The sequence below is a fragment of the Bos indicus genome, chromosome 6 (genome assembly GCF_029378745.1).
Source record: "Bos indicus isolate NIAB-ARS_2022 breed Sahiwal x Tharparkar chromosome 6, NIAB-ARS_B.indTharparkar_mat_pri_1.0, whole genome shotgun sequence".
NCBI lineage: Eukaryota > Metazoa > Chordata > Mammalia > Artiodactyla > Bovidae > Bos > Bos indicus.
In genome coordinates, this window is record NC_091765.1 from 72,930,858 (window position 1) to 72,955,795 (window position 24,938).

Consider the following 24,938-nt stretch of genomic DNA (forward strand, 5'->3'; position numbering starts at 1 on the left):
GCGACTTCACTTTCACTTTCCCGATCCAGGGTACCTCTTGGGCTTCCCTGGTGGCTCAGGCGATAAAGAATCTGCTTTCAATGCAGGAGACTCGGGTTGGATTCCTGGGTGAGGAAGATCCTCTGGAGGGAGGGCATGGCTACCCACTCCAGTATTCCAGAGAATTGCCTGGAGAATTCCATGGACAGAGGAGCCTGGCAGGCTACAGTCCTTGCTGTCGGAGGCGACTGAGAGACCAACATTCTTTCACTTTACCGGGCCGGTCGGACCACGTCCCCAGTCGTTTACCCACATTCTCCAGGCTGGGAAGGAGTCCGGGATTTTGAGAGGTGGAGGGTTCGGGAAACGCAGTCTTTATGATCTCGGTCGGAGGGACTCTTCTTTCCCTTGTCTTCTCGGTAAATCTGACTCTCCCTTCGCGTATTGAAAATAGCGTACAGTGTCACAACTGTAAACACAACAGCTTCTTTAAAATAACTAAAATTTAGAAGTATTCTAACAAGTCACAAGGCATTGTTTCTTCTATATTGATTTTACAGTGTTGACATACATGTAAAGTATTAAGCATCACTACTGTTAAAGCAGGAATGAAACTTTAACCCTGGATTGACAGACGCCCATTTTCTTCACACTTTATATTTATTCTTCCTCATTAACATAATATTGCTCAAAACATATAGTACCCCTATTGATCACCAAAATTTGATTGTCTTGTCTTGCAAGTGTAGCACATATATAATTAAGCAGTTGGTAAACATGTAGAGATTGAGCAGGCACAAGGCCCAAGGGGTACTGCTGTGTAATGTATCTATGGAAAGGTTGACTAGACCAGTTGTTACATTTGACAGCAAGAAAAAAAGTAACTGGTTTCTGTTCATGCTGGGGGGGGGTTGAGAAGCACGAAGGATCTTAGTTCCTTCACCAGGGATTACCTTTGTCCCCTGCAGTGGAAGTGGGGAGTCTTAACCACTGGACTGCCAGGAAAGCCCCTTTTACTTTCTGTCTTGTATCACCTATTACCATTCTGTATTTTCTATTGTATGTATTTTATAATATTTACATTAAAATATCTCAGTTGTGGAACTGTCAAAAAAAAAAAAAAAGGAAAGAAAATAGCGTACAGAAACAGGACAAATTCCGTTGTTCTGACTTTGATGCAAAGGGCTGCTTTCTTGATTTCCCTTAAGGCCAAAGTTAATGGATTTATTGAATTGTTGAATTTTTGAGGGTCAGCCTGTGCCAGGCACTGTGCTAGGCTTTGGAAATACACCAGTGACAAAGAATGGGGTGGGCGGTAGGGATCAGGGATTGATCTGGTTTGGCATTTCTTCATGATGTCATGTGCCTATGTAGATTATCCTAAAAGATGACTTTTACATATCCTCTTTCCACAAGATGACACAGTTCTAGGTGGCACGTATTTTACTGAACATGGTCAACATATCTTTTTTTTTTTTAATATGTAGAATTCTTAGTCATGTCTAGTGTATTTTCCGAAGCTCCCAATTTCATTCTCTACAGCTTCTGTTTCATATGTCGTTTTCTTCTAGCTCCTTATACCGTTTTCAACCCTTTCATTTCTCCTTATTCTCTCAGATGCTTCACAGAGAAAATAGAAGAAGCTTAAACTCTACTATTTATTTCTGTCACCTTTTAATCTTGAGTCTAGAAATCATTACATTCAAAATTGAAACCGTTTTTTAGCTCAATTTTCGAGCTGGTCATATATTCTTGTGGTTCATAAACCATGAAAATATTAACTGTGAGGTCTTATTCTTTTCCGCCATCCTGTCCTGTCCACCATCTCCTCTGTAGGTAACCACTGTTCTAGATTCTTAGCTCTCCAGATGCTTCATTTATATTCAAAGAAATATGAATAGTGTTCTATTTTTCCTGCTTTTACAGACCAAAAGTAGCTTCACACTTTTCTGTACTTTTATTTTTTGCTTTATATATCTATATCCAAAAGAGTTTCATATCAGTACATACAGAACATCCTAATTTTTTTTCACAGATACGTAGTTTGTATGGATATACTATAAAGTTGTGTCTTGATGTATATTGGGTTATTTCCAGTCTTTTTCCACTTCAGACAGTGCTGTAATGAGTAATCTTCTACGTATCATTTTGTTCAATACACGTATATTCTGCAGGATAAATTTTTAGGTATAGAATTTCGGGTTAGAAAATGGACACTTGTTACACAAATTATTAACATTTTGCTAGACGATTCCAAGCGACCACTGTAGTTGATTGTGTTAATTAATATTCTCATTAGCAATGTATAATAATCCTGTGGAAAAAGAGTTAATGTTAGATTGGTGATCACATTTGCTCTAGCATTGAGTCTTCCTTAAATTCCTGCTTGTGTCCTTTGATATCATTATTAAATATGCTCTTATCAGGTTTTCCCTGGTGGCTCAGACGGTAAAGCGTCTGCCTGCAATGCGGGAAACTCGGGTTCAATCCCTGGGTTGGGAAAGTCCCATGGAGAAGGAAATGGCAACCCATTCCAGTGTTCTTGCCTGGAGAATCCCAGGGACGGCGGAGCCTGGTGGGCTGCCGTCTATGGGGTTGCACAGAGTCGGATGACTGAAGCGACTTAGCAGCAGCAGCAGCAGCCAGTACTCTTGCCTGGAAAATTCCACGGACTGAGGAGCCTGGTAGGCTGCAGTCCATGGGGTCACAAAGAGTTGGACACAACAGAATAACTTCACTTTGACTTTCATCAGGTTTTAGACACTTGTTTTTGAGCTGGCTTCTTTTTATACGAAATACTAGCTCTCTGTTGTCCTTGAGAAAACACGTTTAATATTTCCTTTTTCTTTCAGTATTTTAAGAAAATGAGTGACATCTCAATTGACGCAAATCAAATGGACGTTTTTAAAACCTTATGTAAACCCTTTGGTAGTCAACACTATTGATTACTTTTCCATGAAAACTCCTTCCTTCCATTTGCTACATCCCTCTCACTTATAATTCTCACCTGTGTGACTTTTTTTCTCATTCTCTTCTGCTGTTCACATTATTCCTGGATGATTTCATTCATTCTCTGTAGCTTCAGTTACCATGTATTAGTGGATGACTTCTAAGTACAGTCAGCCCTCCATATGGGTGGGTTCAGCATCTGGGGATTTAACTAACTTTGGATGGAGAATATTTGGGAAGAAGGTTCCAGAAAGGAAAGTTCCAGGAAGGAAAATTTGAATTTACCTTGGGCTGACAAGTATTTATAGGCATGCTTTTAAAAATTTTGCTCCTCTTTATGTGCTTCATAATATTACATTCTTTACAGATTTAGCTTTTTGACAACCCTGCATTGAGCAAGTCTATTGATGCCATTTTTTAAACTGCATGTGTTCACTTCATGACTCTGTGTCACATTTTGGCAATTTTTGCAATATTTCAGACTTTTACATTATTATGTTTTTTATGATTATTTCTGATCAGTGATCTTTGATTTTACTACTATGAGTGGCTGAAGGCTCAGATAATGGTTACCATTTCTTCACAAAAAATGTATTTTTAAATTAAGGCGAGTGCATTGATTTTTATTTTTAAAATTTTATTTATTTTATTTATTTTTGGCTGTGCTGGGTCTTCATTGCTGTACAGGCTTTTCTCTAGTTGCATAGAGCAAGGACTACTCTCTAGTGGTATGTAGTGGCTTTGTAGTCTCATTGAGGTGGCTTCTGTTGTTACAGAGCATGGGCTCTAGGGTGTGTGAGTTGCAGCATGTGGGCTCAGTAGTTGCAGCTCCTGGGCTCTAGAACACAGGCTCTGTAGCTGTGGTGCACAGGTTTAGTTGCTTCATATCATGTGGGATCTCCCCAGATCAGGAATTAAACCCATATCTCCTGCATTGGCAGGCAGATTTTTTACCTCTGAGCCACCAGGGAAGCCCCTACATTTTTTTTAGACATAATGCTTAGTAGACTATGGTGTAGTGTAAACATAGCTTTTATATGCCCAGCAGGCTTTCTCTCCTGTTCTGTGTTTCTATTTTTGTGCCAGTACCATACTGTTTTGATTATTGTAGCTTAGTAGTATAGTCTGAAGTCATGGAGCCGGACTCCTCCAGCTCCATTTTTTCTTTCTCATGATTGCTTTGACTCATCTGATTTATTTGTGTGTGTGTGTGTGTGTGTGTGTGTGTGTGTGTGTGTGTTTCCATACAAATTTAAAAAATTTTTCTAATTTTCTGAAAAATGCCATTGGTAATGTGATAGAGATTTCATTGAATCTGTAAATATCCTTGGGAAGTATAGTCATTTTGACAAATCGATTCTTCCAATCCAAGAACAAGGATTTTCTTGGATTGGAAATGTTTGTGTCATCTTCCATTTCTTTTGTCATGTTTTATAGTTTTGGGGATATAAATCTTTTGCCTTCTTAGATACGTTTATTCCTTTGTGTTTTACTCTTTTTGGTGTGATGGTAAATGGGATTGTTTCTTGAATTTCTCTTTCTGATCTTTTGTTGTTAGTGTATAGAAAAGCAAGAGATTTCTCTGTATGAATTTTGTATCCTACAACATTACCAGATTCATTGATGAGCTCTAGTAGTTTTCTGGTAGTATCTGTAGGATTTTCTATGTATAGAATCATCTGCAAACAGTGACAGTTTTTCTTTTCCAATTTGGATTCCTTTTATTTCTTTCTCTACTCTGATTGCTGTGGCTAGGACTTGTAAAACTGTGTTCAATAAAAGTGGCAATAGTGGACATCCTTGTCTTGTTTCTGATCATAGAAGAAATGCTTTCAGTTTTTCACTGTTCAGTACGATGTTAGCTATAGGTTTGTCATTTACAACCTTTGTTATGTTGAGGTAGGTTCCCTCTAAGCCCACTTCTGGGAGTTTATTACCATAAATGGGTGTTGAATTTTGTCAAAAGCTTTTTCTGCATCTGTTGAAATGATCATTTGGTTGTTGTTAATTTTCTTCAACTTATAATGTGATGAATCACATTGATTGATTTGTGGATATTGAAAAATCCTTACATCCCTGGGATAAATCCCACTTAATTGTAGTGTATGATCCTTTTAATATATTGTTAATTTGGTTTACTAGTATTTTGTTTAGGATTTTCTATGTTCATCAGTTATATTGGCTTGTAATTTTCTTTCTTTTTTTTTTTTTTGTGGTATCTTCCTCTGATTTTGGTATCAAGTAGATGGTGGCCTCATAGAATCAGTTTGGAGTGTTCCTTCCTCTGAAATATTTTGGAATAGTTTCAGAAGGATAGGTGTTAACTATTCTCTAAATATTTGGTAGAATTCACCTATGAAGCTGTATGTTCCTGGACTTTTGTTTGTTGGAAGTTTTAAAATTACAGTTTCAATTTCAGTACTTGTGATTGGTGTATTCATATTTTTTATTTCTTCCTGGTTCAGTCTCAGAAGATTGTACCTTTCTAAGAAATTGCTCATGTATTCAAAGTTGCCCATGTTATTGGCTTATAGTTGCTTGTAGTAATCTCTTATGATCCTTTATATTTATGTGGTATCCCTTGTAACTTCTCCTTTTTCCTTTCTAATTTTATTGATCTGAGTCCTCTTCCTTTTTTCTTGATGAATCTGGCAGTAAGTTTATCAGTTTCCTTTATCTTTTAAAAAAACTGGATTTTAGTTTTGTTTGTTTTTAGATTTTAGTTTAGTTTAGTTTTTGCTATTTTTTGTCTCTATTTCATTTATTTCTGCTCAGATCTTTTAAAAGAAACTTTTTATTTTGTATTAGACTATAGCATATTAACAATGTTGTGATAGATTCAGGCGAATAGTGAAGGGACTCAGCCATACATATACATTTATCCATTTTCCCCAAACTCCATTCCCATCCAGGCTGTGACACAACATTGAGTTTCTGCTCTGATCTTTGTGATTTCTTTCCTTCTACTAAGTTTGGATTTTGTTTGTTCTTCTTTCTCTAGTGACTTCAGGTGTAAGGTTAGGTTCCTTATTTGAAATTTTCCTTATATCCTGAAGTTAAGATTGTATTAAAAGCAGAGACGTTACTTTGCTGACAAAGGTCCATATAGTCGAAGCCGTGGTTTTTCCAGTAGTCATTAATGGGATGTGAGAGTTGGACCATAAAGAAGGCTGAACACCAAAGAATTGATGCTTTTGAGCTGTGGTGTTGAAGACTCTTGAGAGTCCCTTGGACTGCAAGGAGATCAAACCAGTCAATCTTAAAGGAAACCAACCCTGAATATTCATTGGAAGGACTGATGCTGGAGCTGAAGCTCCAATACTTTGGCCACCTGATGTGAAGAACTGACTCACGAAAAGACCCTGATGCTGGGAAAGATTGAAGGTAGGAGGGGAAGGGGATGACAGAGGTTGAGATAGTTGGATGGCATCACTGACTCAATGAATATGGGTTTGAGCAAGCTCTAGGAGATGATGATGGACAGCGAAGCCTGGCACGCTGCAGTCCATGGGGTTGCAAAGAGTCGGACACAACTGAGTGACTGAACGACAACAACAAGACTGTGTTACTATAAACTTCCCTTTTAGAACTGTCTTTGCTGTATCCCATGGGTTTTGGATCCTGTGTTTTCATTTTCATTCATTTTCATTTTATTTCTTCTTTGATTTATTCAGTGATACATTGATTGTTTAGTAACATATGGTTTGGTCTCCATAAGTTTGTGTTTTTTACAGTTTTTTTCTTGTATTTGACTTTTAATCTCATAGCACTGTGGTCAGAGAAGATGCTTGATATTATTTCAGTTTTCTTAAATTTACTTAGGCTGGCCTAGTGGCCCAGCTTGTGATCTATCCTGGAGAATGTTCCATGTGCACTTGAGAAGAATGTGTATTCTTCTGCTTTCAGATGTAATGTACTATAAATATCAACTAAGCCCAATGGTCTAATCTGTCTATTAAGACCTTTGTTTCCTTATTGATTTTCTGTCCATTGATGTAAAGGGATTGTTAAAAGTCCCCCACTATTATTGTATTACTGTTGATTTCAGCTTTTATGACTGTTAGGATTTGCTTTCTCTGTTGAGGTGCTTTTATGTTGGGTGCATATATATTTAGAAAGCTGAGACCTGGTGGCTTAGTCAGTAAAGAATCCTCCTGCAATGCAGGATACCTGGGTCAATCCCCGGATTGGGAAGATCCCCTGGAGAAGGAAATGGCAACACACTTCAATATTCTTGCCTGGGAAATCCCATGGACAAAGGAGCCTGGTAGGCTACAGTCCATGGGGTCCATATTTACAATTGTAATGTCTCCTTGGATTGATCCCTTGATTATTATGTAGTATCCATCATTGTCTCTTAAAACAGTCTTTATTTTATTTATTTTAAAAATTGTTTTTTGTTTATTTGACTGCATCAGGTCCTAGTTGCAGCACTTGGGATGTTCGTTCCATCATGCAGTATCTCTTGCTGTGGTGCATGGACTCTCGAGTTGCCCCGTACGGGCAGTAGTTGCAGTGTGTGGGCTTAGTTGCTCTGTAGCATGTAGGGTCCTAGTTCCCCAACCAGGGTCTGAACCCACATCCCCTGGATTGCAGATGGATTCTTAAACACTGGACCACCAGCAAAGTCCTGGCATACATATAGTTTTTATTTACTTGTGGTATATTAATTCTATTTTTGCCTCTGTATTAAGAAAGTGATGAAGTATAAAACTTAATGTCTATGGAATATGGCTTTTAACTCTGAAGAGTATCCATATTAGCACGGTGGATTAATTTAGCCAATTTATATACCATCTTCTACTTAAAATGTCAATTTTGGTATAAATGGAATCATCAAAACTTTTATGGAAAAATATTATTTGCCTTTTTTATATTCTTTGGTTTCATTTTAGCCAAGATGTTTGCTGAAGTTTGAATAAATTTACCTCTCCAAACCTACCCATTGGGAAAGAGATTGTGCTACTTCACCAGTGATGCCTCATGAAGCCAGGTTAAGAAATCTCATGTAAGAAAAAGTTATTTCAGCAGCTGATACCGAAACAAAATAGAAAATGTAATTTTAATCAGTTGAGAGTTTTAGCAATTACCTTACTATTAGTTTGTGATCTACTTTTATTTTCTGGTCCTCTTTATGTTTTGATATTATAGAAATAGTCATTAAGGAAGGTAAAGAACAACTTCAGGTGCAGCATCAGCAAGCTTTCATGGTAAAACTCCAGTTATGTTGCATTCAATATATTGCCTGTTCAATGGCTTAACAGATCATGATCTTTGTGAATTAAATGGATGCCCCTTGGATCCTGATGGCTCTTTCATTCTTAATGGATCAGAAAAGTATAGTAGCCTTATGTTAAAAAAAAAATTACACAATTAGCATTAGATTTATATTATGAAAGTTGAAATTAAAATGTAAGCCTTTATACAGATTAACCTGAAAGTGGCATTTGAATTATTTAGGAGGGTGATGGCTGAATTTACATAACAAGGTTTTATTCAACTGCATATACTATGCACTAGAAATTTGGTTAGTTGTATGTTTCTGTGGAGCAGTTTTGCAAAATGAAGTTTATAAAGTTCAAGAGTTGATGTTTCAGTGAGCCTATGTAATGACATTAAATTAAGATGCAGCTTTCACTGTTCTTTCTACTTCAAATATCTTCTGGATTTTATGGCTGTAACTCTTAATTTGTCCATGTAGGTTGTGATTGCTCAAGAGAAAATGGCAACACAGTCTATGTGTTTGCCAAAAAGGATTCTAAATATATCTACACAGGATAGTGTGGATCATGTCTGGAGATGTGGAAGTATCTCTGCAGAGGAGTGGGCCTGATTCCCTAGGGCTACATTACCGCACCTGTTTGTTTGTTAAGCTGTTCGAGGAGTCTTACTGGATTGTCTGGTTTCCCTTAGAGGCCCACCTACCCATGAATGCTCCCACCAAGGCCCTACACTCATCTTGGTCCTCCTCAACTCCTTGCCTTTTTTCTGTAAGGCATGGTCCTCTTACTTCCTTGTGGCCTGTGACACTAGTTTATAATAAACTCTTAAGAGAATATAAATGCAAAAGGACTTCCCAGGTGGCACAGTAGAATCTGCCTGCCAATGCAGGAGACAGGATTAGATCTCTGGGTCAGGAAGATCCCCTGGAGTAGAAAATGGCAACCTACTGCAGTATTCTTGCCTTGGAAATGCCATGGACAGAGGAGCCTAGTGGGCAACATGGGGTTCCAAACAGTCCTCAGACGACTGATCAACACACACAAATGCAAAAAAAAAATCTTCCCTTGTTTTTATCTTGAATGTTTTGAAACACTGAAATTTTTGAAAAGGATAGACTTTTTTCAATTTGGATTTTTCTAAAATTTCTTCATGATTATATTCAATTTATGCCAGTTCTTAGCAGAACAAATCTAGAGGTCGTATTGTGTGCTTCCCAGGACATCATATCAGGAGTCACATGATGTCGTTATGTCCCATCATTGGTAATGTTAACTTCACAGTGGCAGCTATTAGGTTCCTCCACTGTAAAGTTACTATTTTTGTGCAAAGTTTTATTGAGTCTAGATAAATATGCATTTCCTTATCAGTCTTTTCCATTGATGATCTTTGTCTGAGGCGTAATTGATATTCATCAATGGAAAAGATTGATGAGAAAATGTATATTTATCTAGACTCAAAGCTGGGCTGGATGAAGCACAAGCTGAAATCAAGATTGCTGGGAGGAATATCAGTAACCTCAGATATTCAGATGACACCACCCTTATGGCAGAAAGTGAAGAGGAACTAAAGAGCCTCTTGATAAAAGTGAAAGAGGAGAGTGAAAAAGTTGGCTTAAAGCTCAACATTCAGAAAACTAAGATCATGACATCCAGTCCCATCACTTCATGCAACTAGATGGGGAAACAATGGAAACAGTGACAGACTTTATTTTCTTGGACTCCAAAATCACTGCAGATGGTGACTGCAGCCATGAAATTAAAAGATGCTTGCTCCTTGGAAGAAAAGCTATGACCAACCTAGATAGCATATTAAAAAGCAGAGACATTACTTTGCAGAAAGGTCCATATGGTCAAAGCTGTGGTTTTTCCAGTAGTCATGTATGGATGTGAGAGTTGGACCATAAAGAAAGCTGAGAACCAAAGAATTGATGCTTTTGAACTGTGGTGTTGGAGAAGACTCTTGAGAGTCCCTTGGACTGCAAAGAGATCCAACCAGTCCATCCTAAAGGAGATCAGTCCTGGGTGTTCATTGGAAGGACTGATGTTGAAGTTGAAACTCAATATTTTGGCCACCTGATGTGAAGAGCTGACTCATTTGAAAAATCCTTGATGCTGGGAAAGATTGAGAGCAAGAGGAGAAGGGGACAACAGAGAATGAGATGGTTGGATGCCATCACTGACTCAATGGACATGAGTTTGGGTAAACTTCAGGAGTTGGTGATGGACAGGGAGGCCTGGCGTATTGTGGTCCATGGGGTCACAATGAGTCGGACACAATTGAGCAACTGAACTGAACTGAACTGAATAAAACTTTGCACAAAAGTAGTAACTTTATTTTACAGTGGAGGAACCGAACAGCTGCCACTGTGAAGAAATTTCTCCTCTCCCTGTGGCTGAGTATGTATAGATGCAAAAAAAATTTATTGTTAACCTTTAGTTATAGCTTATGATAAAGCTACTAAGTAAAAAATGCTTTTGGTTTTACATTTTAGTGCAATCAAGATTTTTGTTAATGGCTGCTGAATTGGAATACATAAACATCTTGAACAGCATATGAACACTCCTTGGAAATTGTGGTATCAGACGGACATCACTGTGTCTCAAGTAAGAGTCTTTAATTAACTAAGATCTGTGGGATTTCCAAACACGGCATAAGACTGGTGAAAGTTATCCTTTTATTTGTATCTTTCTTAAACTGGTTTCCTTTGAATTGTAAAATATAGTCAAAAGTTAAAGTGATATTTTGAGCTAAATTTAATTATAAGATATTGCTTGCTTTATTGCTTGAGATATATGCATCTGAAATTTTGACATGTAATTTATGTTATTAAATTATATTTTAGAAGTCAAATTATATTTTAAAGTAAAAAATTCTTTTGAGAATCTTTTTGTAAAGCTGACAACAATATTTTAAAAAAAGGAATGAGGAACTTCCCTCGTAATCCAGTGGTTAAGAATCTGCAGAGGTCGCAGGTTCGATCCCTGGTTGAGGAACTAAGATCCTGCATGCAGCACAGCTTAGCCAAAAACTTTTTTAAAAAAGAGAGAGAAACAGAGAAGAATGGATGAGCATTCTATGATTTCCCCTTTGTCTTATTCCAGAGATTCATTCATGAAATGTGATACACTTCTAGATTTTCTCATGTTTAGATAGCTGTTAAAGTACCCTGGGATTAGGGTGAATTTTTTTTAATCATTAAGATAGAATATGAGTTCTATTCCTCCCCAAAATAGGGCTTTTGCTTTTACCATACTGTATTAAGGGGTAGGGCTCAGGCTTTTGATTCTCTCAAATACGCATCTTGGAGTCTGTTTTGGTGAAAATGGGTTTAGAGAGAAACTGTAACACACTTTAGCCAGAGCTGGTCTTCTGTCTATGTAGCAAAGAAGAGAATTGAGATTTGGCTGCTCCAGGTCTTGCTCCAGTGGATGATAGACCCTGAGTTTTGACCTGAGTGTTTTCATAGCTTGAAGTTCAGGAGCAGCATGCTTCACTTGCAGGGATAAGAGAAAGCCTGACAACCAACAGGCTGTGTTTTTATGACTGAGAACTTACTGTTAATGTGTGTATTTCTGAAGAGAACTGCCTTCAGCTTTTCTGTGTTCTCTAGGGTAAAATTATGTTCTTCATATTGTTTTAGGCCTCTTTACCTTTCCATGGGCAAATTCCCTCAACCTGGAATGCTTGTGCAACCTATTTCCCATGCCTCCTCAAAAATGGGTAATAGGAAGAGGGATGCTTATTACTTTTTTCAGATAAATCTCACTTATTCTGCAAAACTTTAGTATTGATTCTTGTCTTCTTCAGTATACTTTACCTGACCCCCCAGTTTGATTTAGATCAGAGATTGGCAAACGTTTTCTGTGAAGGATCAGATATTAAATATTTTAGTCTTTGTTTACCTTACAATGTCTGTTGTGTATTCAGCCCTGCCATTGTAGCGAAAAGCAGCCACAGACAATACAGAAATCAATTAAACTTTATTTACAAAAGTAGGTGGCAGATGAAGGCAGATTTGGCTTGCAGGCTATTCTCTGAGCCCCTGATTTGGACCTATCTCTGTGACTGTATATGGCATATTTTCCTTAAATAAATTCTGACAGAATGTGTAAACCAGATGGTAATTATTGGTATATATGCCTACTTCACTCACTATACTATTCACTTCTCGGAGGCAGGGAATGTGTCCTAAAAGGACTTTGTATTTTCAGCTCTGAGCATGGTGCCTGACACGTAGTGTCTGACAGTGAGTGTTTGTTGAACCTATAAATGGACCCTGTGTCCTTGGACTGGGCTCTTTAATCTCCTGTTGAAGAGCGTTAGGAGACTCTTAAGTAGGAATATTGTGTTTATTTTTCATGAGTCTAGTACTTTTCTCCTCCTTCATATTTTCTGATAACCAGAGGTCCTCATTTTGCTCGTTTCTAATAGACTTTCCTGTCAATAGTCCTTTCTAGACCTACTGAAACTCATGTATTTCCTTTGGAGCACATGATACTGTTTAGTCTTCAAGGAGAACACAGCTCACTTTATTTCTTCCTGTTAAGACAACAGTTATATTCTATGATGCTTTTGAACTGTGGTGTTGGAGAAGACTCCTGAGAGTCCCTTGGACTGCAAGGAGATCCAACCAATCCATTCTGAAGGAGCTCAGCCCTGGGTGTTCTTTGGAGGGAATGATGCTGAAGCTGAAGCTCCAGTACTTTGGCTACCTCATGCGAAGAGCTGACTCATTGGAAAAGACTCTGATGCTGGGAGGGATTGGGGGCGGGAGGAGAAGGGGACGACAGAGGATGAGATGGCTGGATGGCACCACTGACTCGATGGACGTGAGTTTGAGTGAACTCTGGGAGTTGGTGATGGACAGGGAGGCCTGGCGTGCTGCGATTCATGGGATCGCAGAGTCAGACACGACTGAGCGACTGAACTGGACTGAACTGAACATAATATTCTATGTTCTATTCTGAGTTCTCTAAGGATTCAAAGCAGGCATTTGAGAATGCCACTCATGCTGTTTTGGCTCCCAGTGTTTCACCTTAGGTTGTTTTCTATGGACAGCAAGGGGGCTAAGAATGTAGCACATTTTCTGTTTCTTGACTTTGGACTCTGTGGGAGAACTTGATGTTTTTGATCAAGCTTTTATGATTTACTGCTGTTTTTAAACTTACTAATCCAAGTCTTTTCCTAATAAACCTGATCTTTTTAAAATAAAAGTATCCAGATGTGATTTTACTTTTTTAAAGTACTATTGTGGGAAAATGCTATTTTTCCATTTTCCAACTAACTGGCAGTTCATTTCTTAGTTGACTTCCAAGATTATATATTAGATATAAATAATTCACTGGAAATTCTTATTTGTTTACTTTTTGACTTATATCTTTATGTATGCATGCATTCTTCAGTCGTTTCTGACTCTTTGCAACCCTATGGACTTTTAGCCCTCCAGCCTCCTCTATCCATGGAATTCTTCTGGCAAGAATACTGGAGTGGATTGCCATGCTCTCCTCCAGGGGATCTTCCCCATCCAGGGATCGAACTGATATATCTTAAGTCTCTTGCATTGGCAGGCAGATTCTTTACCACTAGTGCTGCCTTGGAAGCCCATCTTTATATACAGATACTTCAAAATCTGAAGTGCTTTTAATAATTATTATGTCCTCTATTGCAAATTTTCATGGAATGTATTTTTAAGTGCTTCTCAGTAGAAATAAAATTTAAGTTACATAAGCAATTAAAATTTTTCTAGTTAGCCATATTAAACTAAAAAAGAGATAGAGGAAAATAATTTAAATAATATTTTTATTTGACATGATAATCCAAAATATTTTAATTTCAACATATAATCAATGTAAAATTATTAATGAGATTTTATATAATTTGTGTGTATGTGATATATCTTTGAAGCCCAGTGTGTAGTTTATACCAACAACATAATTCATTTCAGAATGGCCATATTTCAGGTACCCAGTGATGACCTGTGGCTAGTGACTGCTCTGTTAGACAGCTTAACTGTAGACCGTTTGTCTGATAGGCGATTGTGACTGGGAGTTAAATTATAGGCTTATAACTGGGAAAGCCTGATCAAGGCAGAGTGATATAGGGCTGGATATTGAAAAATTACAGAGTGAAGTATGTATAATTATCAAAGAGGCAAAATAAGAAATTGTCATATACAGTTAACCCTTAAGCGACACAGGTTTATATTACATGGTTTCACTTATATGTGGATTTTTTTTTTTTTTTTTTTGCCACACCACGTGGCATACAAGATCTGACCAGGGATTGATCCTGTGCCTCCTGCAGTGGCAGCGTGGAGTCTTAATCACTGGACTGCCAGGGAAGTCCCATATATGGACTATTCTCAATAAACACATTAGAAAATTATTTGGAGATTTGGAACCATTTGAAAAACATAACAGAATAGCCATGTAACCTAGAAATATTGAAAAAAATAAGAAAGATATGTCATGAATATATAAAATATATTTAGATACTAGTTTATTTGATCATTTTCTACCATAAAATATATAGTAATCTATTTTAAGAAGTTAAAATTTACCAAAATGGGTGCAACGACTTATAGATAGTTCATGATCCATTTGCCATCAAGCAAAATGTAAAGATGTAATGATGCAATATTGAATCATAACTGCATAAAATTAAATGTCATGTACTCTTATAATTAATCTTTTAGTATTGTGGTAAGCTCAAGTGTGTTTTGTTGTTTGTTGCTGTTTAGTTGCTAAATCATGTTCAACTCTTTTGCAACCCATGGACTGCACCCCAGGAGGCTGCTCTGTCTATGGGATTCTTCAGGCAAGAATACTGGAGTGAGTTCCATGCCCTCCTCCAGGGGATCTTCCCAACCCAGGGATAGAACCCATGTCTCTTAAGAGTCCCCTGGCAGGCAGATGCTTTACCACCAGCACCACCTGGGAAGCCCAGCCAATAGGTATGGGTATAACTCACATGAACTCAAGCTCTTCAGAGCATTCAGTGGGCATAACAACCCACTCCAGTATTCTTGCCTGAAGAATCCCATGGACAGAGCAGCCTCCTGGGGTGCCATTTCTTCCTCTGGGGATATCCGCTTAAAATGCCATGAGACACTAATCATTTCCATGTGAGCACTTCATCTTTCCAGTAAATTGCATATCACAGTAAAAAGTGAGCTCTTGCAGTTCTTATATATTTTTCTTTGTGTTTAATGCAACACTGTAAACCTTGAATAACACCATGAGACCAATATGAAGTGCCACTAGTGATTCTAGAAATGCTCACATGAAGCAGAGAAAAGTCATGACATTTCAAGGAAGAGCTGAATTGCTTGATGTATACTGTAGACTGAGGTCTGCAGCTGCAGTTGCCAGCCATTTCAAGATAAATGAATCCAGCATAAACACCATTGTAAAAAAAAAAATGAAAGGAAATATGTGAAAACATCATTATACCTATGCCAGCATGCATGAAAATGTACCTTTTTTGAAATAACTTTTTATCTTATATCAAAAATGCAGCTTTTATGTGGGTGTAGAATTACTATAAGAAAAACATACCTACTAATATGATTTGAGAAAAGCAGTCATTATTATATGATGACTTAAATGGAAAGTGAAGGATCTTAATGCCACCAAGGGTTGATTTGATCATTTTAGAAAGGGGTTTGACTTAAAACATGTCAAGATAACAGGAGCAGCAGCTTCTGCTGACCAAGAAGCAGCAGATAAGTTCCCAGGCACCATTAAGAAAATCATCGAGAAGGAACAATAACAGGCTAAACAGGTTTTTAATGTAGACAAAAAGAGCACTGTTCTCGGTGGAGGGGGGCTGGGGGGAATGCCACAAAGGACATTTACTAGTAAGGAAGGGAAGCGAGTACTAGTTTTAATTCAGGAAGGGATAGGCTAACTCTCCTGTTATGCACAAATGCAGTGGGTTTTAGGATAAGGACTGCCCTTATCTATAAGATCCCTGGGTTGGGAAGATCCTCTGGAGAAGGCAACGGCAACCCACTCCAGTACTCTTGCCTGGAATACCCCATGGATGGAGGAGCGTGGTAGGCTACAGTCCTTGGGGTCGAAAAGAGTTAGACAGGACTGAGCGACTTCACTTTACCTATAAAGCTGCTGACCCACAAGCCTTGAAGGGGAAAGATAAAACACCAGCTGCCAGTGTTTTGGTTGTACTGCAACAAGGAAGCCTGGATAATGAGAACCCTTTTCTTAGATTGGTTCCACTGATGCTTTGTCCTGGAAGTCAGTAATTACATTGCAAGTAAAGAACTGCCTTTTAAAGGTTTCTTTTTACTGGACAGTACCCCTGGCCACCCAGAACCCCATGAATTCAACACTGAAGGTATTGAAGTGATAGCTACCTCCAAATACAACATCTATAATTCATCCTCTAGATCAGGGAGTCATAGGGACCATTATGGCTCATTACACGTAGTACTCTATGTAAAGGATTATCAGTGCTATGGGAGAGAACTCCATGGAAAGATCATGGAAATCTGGAAGGACTACACAATTGAAGATGCCATCATCATAGGAAAAGCTGTGAAGACCGTCAAGCCCAAAGCAATAAATTCTTGCTGGAGAAAACTGTGTCCAGATGTTGTGTATGACTTCACAGGATATACAACAGAACCAGTCAAGGAAATCATGAAGGACATTTTGGATAATGGCAAAAAAGCTGGGGGTGAAGGGTTTCAAGATAGGGATCTTAGAGAAATTCAAGAGCTAATAGGCACGATACAAGAGGAATTAGCAAGAGATGACTTGGACAGAGTGCTTCTGAATCAGTGCCACATGATGAGGAGAAAGACATGGAAGAAGGAAGAAGCAGAGCCAGGAAATAAACTGACATTAGACTAACTAGGAAGAGAGTTCTGATCATTAAAAACTGCTAAGACTTCTTTTACAGCATGGACCTTTCTATGCTACTGGTGCTGAAACTAAAGCACACAGTGGAAGGATTTGTACTTTATAGAAACATTTATAGAAAAATTAAAAAGCAAAAAAGTCAGAAATTAGGATGTATTTCCATCAAGTTACACCCAGTGTGCCTGCCTCTCCTGCCTCCCCTCTCATACCTGGGACAGCAAAACCAATCCCTCCTCTTCCTCCTCCTCAGCCTAGTTGATATGAATCAAAGACACCTAGGATAAAGACCTTTGTGATGATCCACTTCCACCTAATGAATAGTAGATAATCATCATGTCCTACAGTTAATCAACCTATCTGTTATGTATGTCTGTGAGTTCTTGTATGAAAGTCTAATAACTACTACAAGAACTGTATGAGATGTTGTGTCGTCACCATCATCATCACCTAAGGATTCACCATATAGAACATCATGTGCAAGACTTGTGTTGAAGTGGATAGCCTACCTTATATAGGAATAAGGTAAGTGGCATTTAATATTAATGATGTGTTAGTTTTTCCTGCTACTACTACTGCTAAGTCGCTTCAGTCATGTCTGACTCTGTGGGACCCCATAGACGGCAGCCCCCCAGGCTCCCCCATCCCTGGGATTCTCCAGGCAAGAACACTGGAGTGGGTTGCCATTTCCTTCTCCAATGCATGAAAGGAAAAGTGAAAGTGAAGTCAGTCACTGGTTTTCTACTCTTAGCGACCCCATGGACTGCAGCCTACCAGGCTCCTCCGCCCATGGGATTTTCCAGGCAAGAGTACTGGAGTGGGTTGCCATTGCCTTCTCCTTAGTTTTCCTACTGCTTTATAAATTTGCTTTCAAAGAATTACATTATCATACAGTATGTGTTTCTCTCCTTTGCAATTGGAGAACCTGTGTATCAGCCTACTGTCATAGGTAGGTGGATTTTTTTTAATGTTTAACAGTGTTTCCAACATTGTATTATGAGTATGACTGTAATACTGTATGCCACAAAAGCTTTATAAGGATTCATTCACTGTGTCTAAGCTAGGCCACTGTGAAACAATTATATCAATTACACTAAGCTTACCATAAAGTAATCATATTGCTGCTGCTTCATTATCAATGCATGAGTCTTTATATCTGTGAATATATAATATATAAATGTGAATTTGTTTTTCATGTTGTCTTTCATTTGTAATGTCTAGAATTAATAATTCATATTGTATCTACAGTGTTTTATCTCATATGCATAGTATGGATATAGGTGCTGATAGATAATTAATCTTGTAAACAGATGACATTAACTTGTGGTATCAGTATTGATAGTCTCTAGTTTATTAAAAGAGTACAGTCAGTCAGTTCAGTCGCTCAGTCATGTCCGACTCTGCGACCCCATGGACTGCAGCATGCCAGGCTTCTCTGTCCATCACCAACTTCCAGAGTTTGCTCAAACTCATGTCCATCGAGTCGGTGATGCCATGCAACCATCTCATCTTCTGTTGTCCCCTTCTCCTCCTACCTTAAATCTTTCCCAGCATCAGTCTTTTCCAATGAGTCAGTTCTTTGCATCAGGTAGCCAAAGTATTGGAACTTCAGCTTCAGCATTAGTCCTTCCAATGAATATTCAGTACCAATTTCCTTTAGGATTGACTAGTTAGATCTCCTTGAAGTCCATGGGACTCTCAAGAGTCTTCTCCAGTACCACAGTTCAAAAGCATCAATTCTTCGGCACTCAGCTTTATTTATGGTCCAACTCTCACATTCACACATGACTACTGGAAAAACCACAGCTTTGACTATATGGACCTTTCTGTAAAGAAATGTCTCTGCCTTTTAATATGCTGTCGAGATTAGTCATAGCTTTTCTTCCAAGGAGCAAGCATCTTTTAATTTCATGGCTGCAATCACCATCTGCAGTGATTTTGGAGCCCCCAAAAATAAAGTCTGACACTGTTTCCCCATCTATTTCCCATGAAGTGATGGGACCAGATGCCATGATCTTAGTTTTCTGAATGTTGAGCTTTAAGCCAACTTTTTCACTCTCCTCTTTCACTTTCATCAAGAGGCTTTTTAGTTCCTCTTCACTTTCTGCCATTAGGGTGGTGTCATCTGCATATCTGAGGTTATTGATATTTCTCCACAATCAAGCACAATCTTGATTCCAGTTTGTGCTTCTTCCAGCCCAGTGTTTCTCATGATGTACTCTGCATATAAGTGAAATAAGCAGGGTGACAATATACAGCCTTGATGTACTCCTTTTCCTATTTGAAACCAGTCGGTTATTCCATGTCCAGTTGTAACTGTTGCTTCCTGACCTGCATATAGGTTTCTCAGGAAGGGGTCAGGTGGTCTGGTATTCCCATCTCTTTCAGAATTGTCCACAGTTGATTGTGATCCACACAGTCAAAGGCTTTGGCATAGTCAATAAAGCAGAAATAGATGTTTTTCTGGAACTCTCTTGCTTTTTCCATGATCCAGCGTATGTTGGCAATTTGATCTCTGGTTCCTCTGCCTTTTCGAAATCCAGCTTGAACATCTGGAAGTTCATGGTTCATGTATTGCTGAAGCCTGGCTTGGAGAATTTTGAGCATTACTTTACTAGTATGTGAGATGAGTGCAATTGTGCGGTAGTTTGAGCATTCTTTGGCATTGCCTTTCTTTGGGATTGGAATGAAAACTGACCTTTTCCAGTCCTGTGGCCACTGCTGAGTTTTCTAAATTTGCTGGCATATTGAGTGAAGCACTTTCACAGCATCATTTTTCAGGATTTGAAATAGCTCAACTGCAATTCCATCACCTCCACTAGCTTTGTTCATAGTGATGCTTTCTAAGGCCCACTTGACTTCACATTCCAGGATGTCTGGCTCTAGGTGAGTGATCACACCATCGTGATTATCTTGGTCATGAAGATCTTTTTTGTACAGCTCTTCTGTGTATTCTTGCACCTCTTCTTAATATCTTCTGCTTTTGTTAGGTCCATACCATTTCCGTCCTTTATCAAGCCCATCTTTGCGTGAAATGTTCCATTGGTATCTCTAATTTTCTTGAAGACATATCTAGTCTTTCCCATTCTGTTGTTTTCCTCTATTTCTTTGCATTGATCACTGAGGAAGGCTTTCTTATCTCTTCTTGCTATTCTTTGAAACTCTGCATTCAGATGTTTATATCTTTCCTTTTCTCCTTTGCTTTTCACTTCTCTTCTTTTCACAGCTATTTGTAAGGCCTCCCCAAACAGCCATTTTGCTTTTTTGCATTTCTTTTCCATGGGGATTGTCTTGATCCCTGTCTCCTGTACAATGTCACGAACCTCCATCCATAGTTCATCAGGCATTCTATCCATCAGATCTAGTCCCTTAAATCTATTTCTTACTTCCACTGTATAATCATAAGGGATATGATTTAGGTCATACCTGAATGGTCTAGTGGTTTTCCCTACTTTCTTCAATTTAAGTCTGAATTTGGCAATAAGGAGTTCATGATCTGAGCCACAGTCAGCTCCCAGTCTTGTTTTTGCTGACTGTATAGAGCTTCTCCATCTTTGGCTGCAAAGAATATAATCAATCTGATTTCAGTGTTGACCATCTGGTGATGTCCATGTGCAGAGTCTTCTCTTGTGTTGTTGGAAGAGGGTGTTTGCTATGACCAGTGCATTTTCTTGGCAAAACTCTATTAGCCTCTTGCCCGCTTCATTCCGTATTCCAAAGCCAAATTTGCCTGTTACTCTGGGTGTTTCTTGACTTCCTACTTTTGCATTCCAGTCCCCTATAGTGAAAAGGACATCTTTTTTGGGTGTCAGTTCTAAAAGGTCTTGTAGTTCATAGAACCGTTCAACTTCAGCTTCTCCAGCGTTACTGGTTGGGGCATAGACTTGGATTACTGTGATATTGAATGGTTTACCTTGGAAACGAACAGAGATCATTCTGTCGTTTTTGAGATTGCATCCAAGTACTGCATTTCGGACTTTTTTGTTGACCATGATGGCCACTCCATTTCTTCTAAGGAATTCCTGCCCGCAGTAGTAGATACAATGGTCATCTGAGTTAAATTCACCCATTCCAGTCCATTTTAGTTTGCTGATTCCTAGAATGTCGACATTCACTCTTGCCATCTCCTGTTTGACTTCTTCCAATTTGCCTTGATTCATGGACCTAACATTCTTGGTTCCTATGCAATATTGCTCTTTACAGCATTGGACCTTGTTTCTGTCACCAGTCAGATCCACAACTGGGTATTGTTTTTGCTTTGGCTCCATCTCTTCATTCTTTCTGGAGTTATTTCTCCACTGATCTCCAGTAGCGTATTGGGCACCTACCGACCTGGGGAGTTCCTCTTTCAGTATCCTATCATTTTGCCTTTTCATACTGTTCATGGGGTTCTCAAGGCAAGAATACTGAAGTGGTTTGCCATTCCCTTCTCCAGTGGACCACATTCTGTCAGACCTCGCCACCATGACCCGCCCATCTTGTGTGGCCCCACAGGGCAAGGCTTAGTTTCATTGAGTTAGACAAGGCTGTGGTCTGTGTGGTTAGACTGACTAGTTTTCTGTGATTATGGTTTCAGTGTGTCTGCCCTCTGATGCCCTTTCACAACACCTACCATCTTACTAGGGTTTCTCTTACCTTGGACAAGGGGTATCTCCTCACTGCTGCCCCTCCTGACCTTGAACATGGAGTAGCTCCTCTCAGCCCTCCTGCACCCATGCAGCCACCGCTCCTTGGACGTGGGGTTGCTCCTCTCGGCTGCCGCCCCTGACCTCGGGTGTGGGGTAGTAGTGTGGAGATTCCTTAAAAAACTGGAAATAGAACTGCCATATGACCCAGCAATCCCACTGCTAGGCATATACACTGAGGAAACCAGAATTAAAAGAGACACATAATAGCCAGGACATGGAAGCAACCTAGATGTCCATCAGCAGACGAATGGATAAGAAAGCAGTGGTACATATACACAATGGACTATTACTCGACCATTAAAAAGAATACATTTGAATCAGTTCTAATGAGGTGGATGAAACTGGAGCTTATTGTACAGAGTAAAGTAAGTCAGAAAGAAAAACCCCCGTACAATGTACTAATGCATATATATGAAATTTAGAAAGATGGTAATGATGACCCTATAAGCAAGACAGCAAAAGAGACACAGATGTAAAGAACAGTCTTTTGGACTCTTGGGAGAAGGCGAGGGTGGGATGATTTGAGAGGGTAGCATTGAAATGTGTATATTATGATGTGTGAAGCAGATTGCCAGTCCAGTTTTGATGCATGAGACAGGGTGCTCAGGGCTGGTGCACTGGGATGACCCTGGGGGATGGGATGAGGAGGGAAGTGGGAGGGGGGTTCTGGATGGGGAACACATGTGCACCCGTGGCTGATTCATGTCGATGTTTGGCAAAAACTACTACAATATTTTAAAGTAATTAGCCTCCAATTAAAATAAATAAATAAATGGAAAAAAAAAAGAATTCATGGTCTGAGTTACAGTCAGCTCCTGGTCTTGTTTCTACTGATGGTATAGAGCTTCTCCATCTTTGGCTGCAAAGAATATATCGATCTAATTTCAGGAGTACAATAATATAGTGTATATATAGTTTACATGTATTTTGTGTAATAATACTATTATTATCATATGATAGTATTATACTGTTATATAATATTAATAGTATATATGTAGTATATAATACATATAACATAAAATATGTCTTACTTGACTGTATATATTGTCTGTATGGCTCTGGTCTACAGTAGCTTATTGATTGTTAAGTTTTGGAGGAGTCAAAAATTACATGTGAATTTTTGACTCCATTGGTGTCGGCACCCCTAACCCCCATGTTTTCAAGGGTTGCCTATACAAGCATCTTTGAAAAGATAGTCTGGATCAAAGCCAGTCACTGCCTTTGTTTACAATATATGCAAAACCATGAGATTCATGGAGAATTGTCTCCCAACATTCAGCTGTTATTTGTAACAAGTAATATGCATACACTGAAAGACCAATGTTTTACTTTAACAACTGCAGTCACTTGGTGATAGAATATGTTTACCTAAAGGGCACTGCACAGCTCCTCAAACCTTCAAATCAGATTGGACAGCACTACCCCATTCCCTCTTGCGTATTGATTTTCTCAGAGTACCAGCTTTTTATCGTGGCACCCACCGAAAATCTAGATTCAGAGATATCTCATGTTATCAAGAGGAGGCCGTGCTCTCTGATGTTGCAATTGTGAACCTTGAGCTAGTAGTTTATATGGTGTATATTAGATGCTGAGGGTCGCCATGTTTTCCTCATCCTGTGAGCTCACTGAGGCTCTTTGGGACAACTTGGGAACCATAGTCCTAAGCAGTGGTGGAAGAAGGATTGATTCTGAATGACCTCTCAGACTAGTGCTGTCTTGGTAGTGTAGACTAAATGGTTGTTATATCAGAGAGAAATAAACTTCTGTCCTCTTTCAGCCAGATTTGTGGAAGTCCTGGTTGCAGTGGCAGAGTCTTTATCCTAACTAGTACAATCTCCTAATAAATGTGACTGTGTCTCATAGTGTGGTATTTGATAACATGTTCTTACATGGTGAGAAACAGTATTCACTGTGTGTTTCTTTTGTCTTTCCAACCTCAATCATCACTTCAGTCCACATGTATTGAGCCCCTACTGTGCTCTTGCACTGGGCCAAGCATCCTCTCAAGTTCAAGTCCACTTCTATGTTCCTCAGTCCCCTCAGCTACAGAGCAACTGCTCTTGACCATTTAGACACATCTAAGCAAGTCCCTCCCCATTTAGCAAGTAGGGTCTGTAAGATACATTGATGCTTTACTCCCAGGAGTAGCTGGTATGCCTTCATTGCTGGCTGAGCTTGGGCCGGGAACTCAATGAGAAGAACTGGAGTGATCTGAACTGAAACACATGGATCAGCTCTTTTTGGTCTGTCTGGTTAGGACTAAGAAACATCAGACCAAAAGCCAATCTGACACATCCAGCAAGACAGAATGTGTCCAGGAAGAAGCCTGCAGGGAGCAAGATAGAAGGCACTTGTTTTCACTGCCTTGTGCTGAGCTGGATTGCTGCTGGGGTAGTGAGCACTGTGTGTGTCTATAAAAAGGAAGCAGGAAGGAGAACAGACTCTGGCCCATCAGTGATTGAAAGGAGAGAAGAGTTGAGGGATGGCTGGGCTGGCCTTGAGTATTGGTAGAAGCAGACCCTGTGTCTACTCACTTAGGCTTAGACTTGTTGCTATTTATCAAAATACATAGTTTAGGAGACAAGTTTTCCTAATAACTCAACCCTATGGCAAGCAAAGGATTTTTTCACTCCTCCAAAGACTAACATACCACATTGCAAGTTAGGGTCATCTGTCTCACAAATATTTATTGCCAATTTCATATGCATGGGTGCCTCTGAAAGTCTTTGCGTGGCAAATGCTTATACATAGCTGCCCTACCCTTCCCTTTCTCTTCAGAAAGAAATTTGTCCCTGAACACCATAATCCAGATTCTGACACTTCCATTCTGCCCACATCACACCCTTTACCCTACAGCTTGGTCTGTGTTGCCAAACCAATGCAATGTTCTTGGCACTGGGTCCCCAACCTCTCATTGGTTTTTATTATTATTATTAGTTTATTTATTTGACTGTGATGGATCATAGTTGCAGCCAAGGAATCTTCAATCTTGGTTATGGCATGTGGATTCCAATTCCCTGACCAGCCTGGGCCCTCTGCCTTGAGAGCACAGTCTTAGCCACTGGACTACCAGAAAAGTCCTTCACTAATTTTTTATATTAGCTTTGGTCAGTATGATGGAATCTATTTCCAGTAAAAAAAAAAAAAAAGAGTCAAAAGTCAAAGTGTTTCAAATGGCGAGTGAAAAACACACATGAAAGTGCTATGCAGAGATTTCCCT

The 24,938-nt window shown here is 39.1% G+C and overlaps 1 protein-coding gene across 1 annotated transcript in view; it reads left to right on the forward strand.

Annotated features, from left to right (window-relative positions):
* LOC109560500 (RE1-silencing transcription factor-like) overlaps positions 1 to 24,938 on the forward strand; it is a 148,396-nt gene that overhangs the window by 31,202 nt on the left and 92,256 nt on the right. The window lies entirely within an intron of this gene.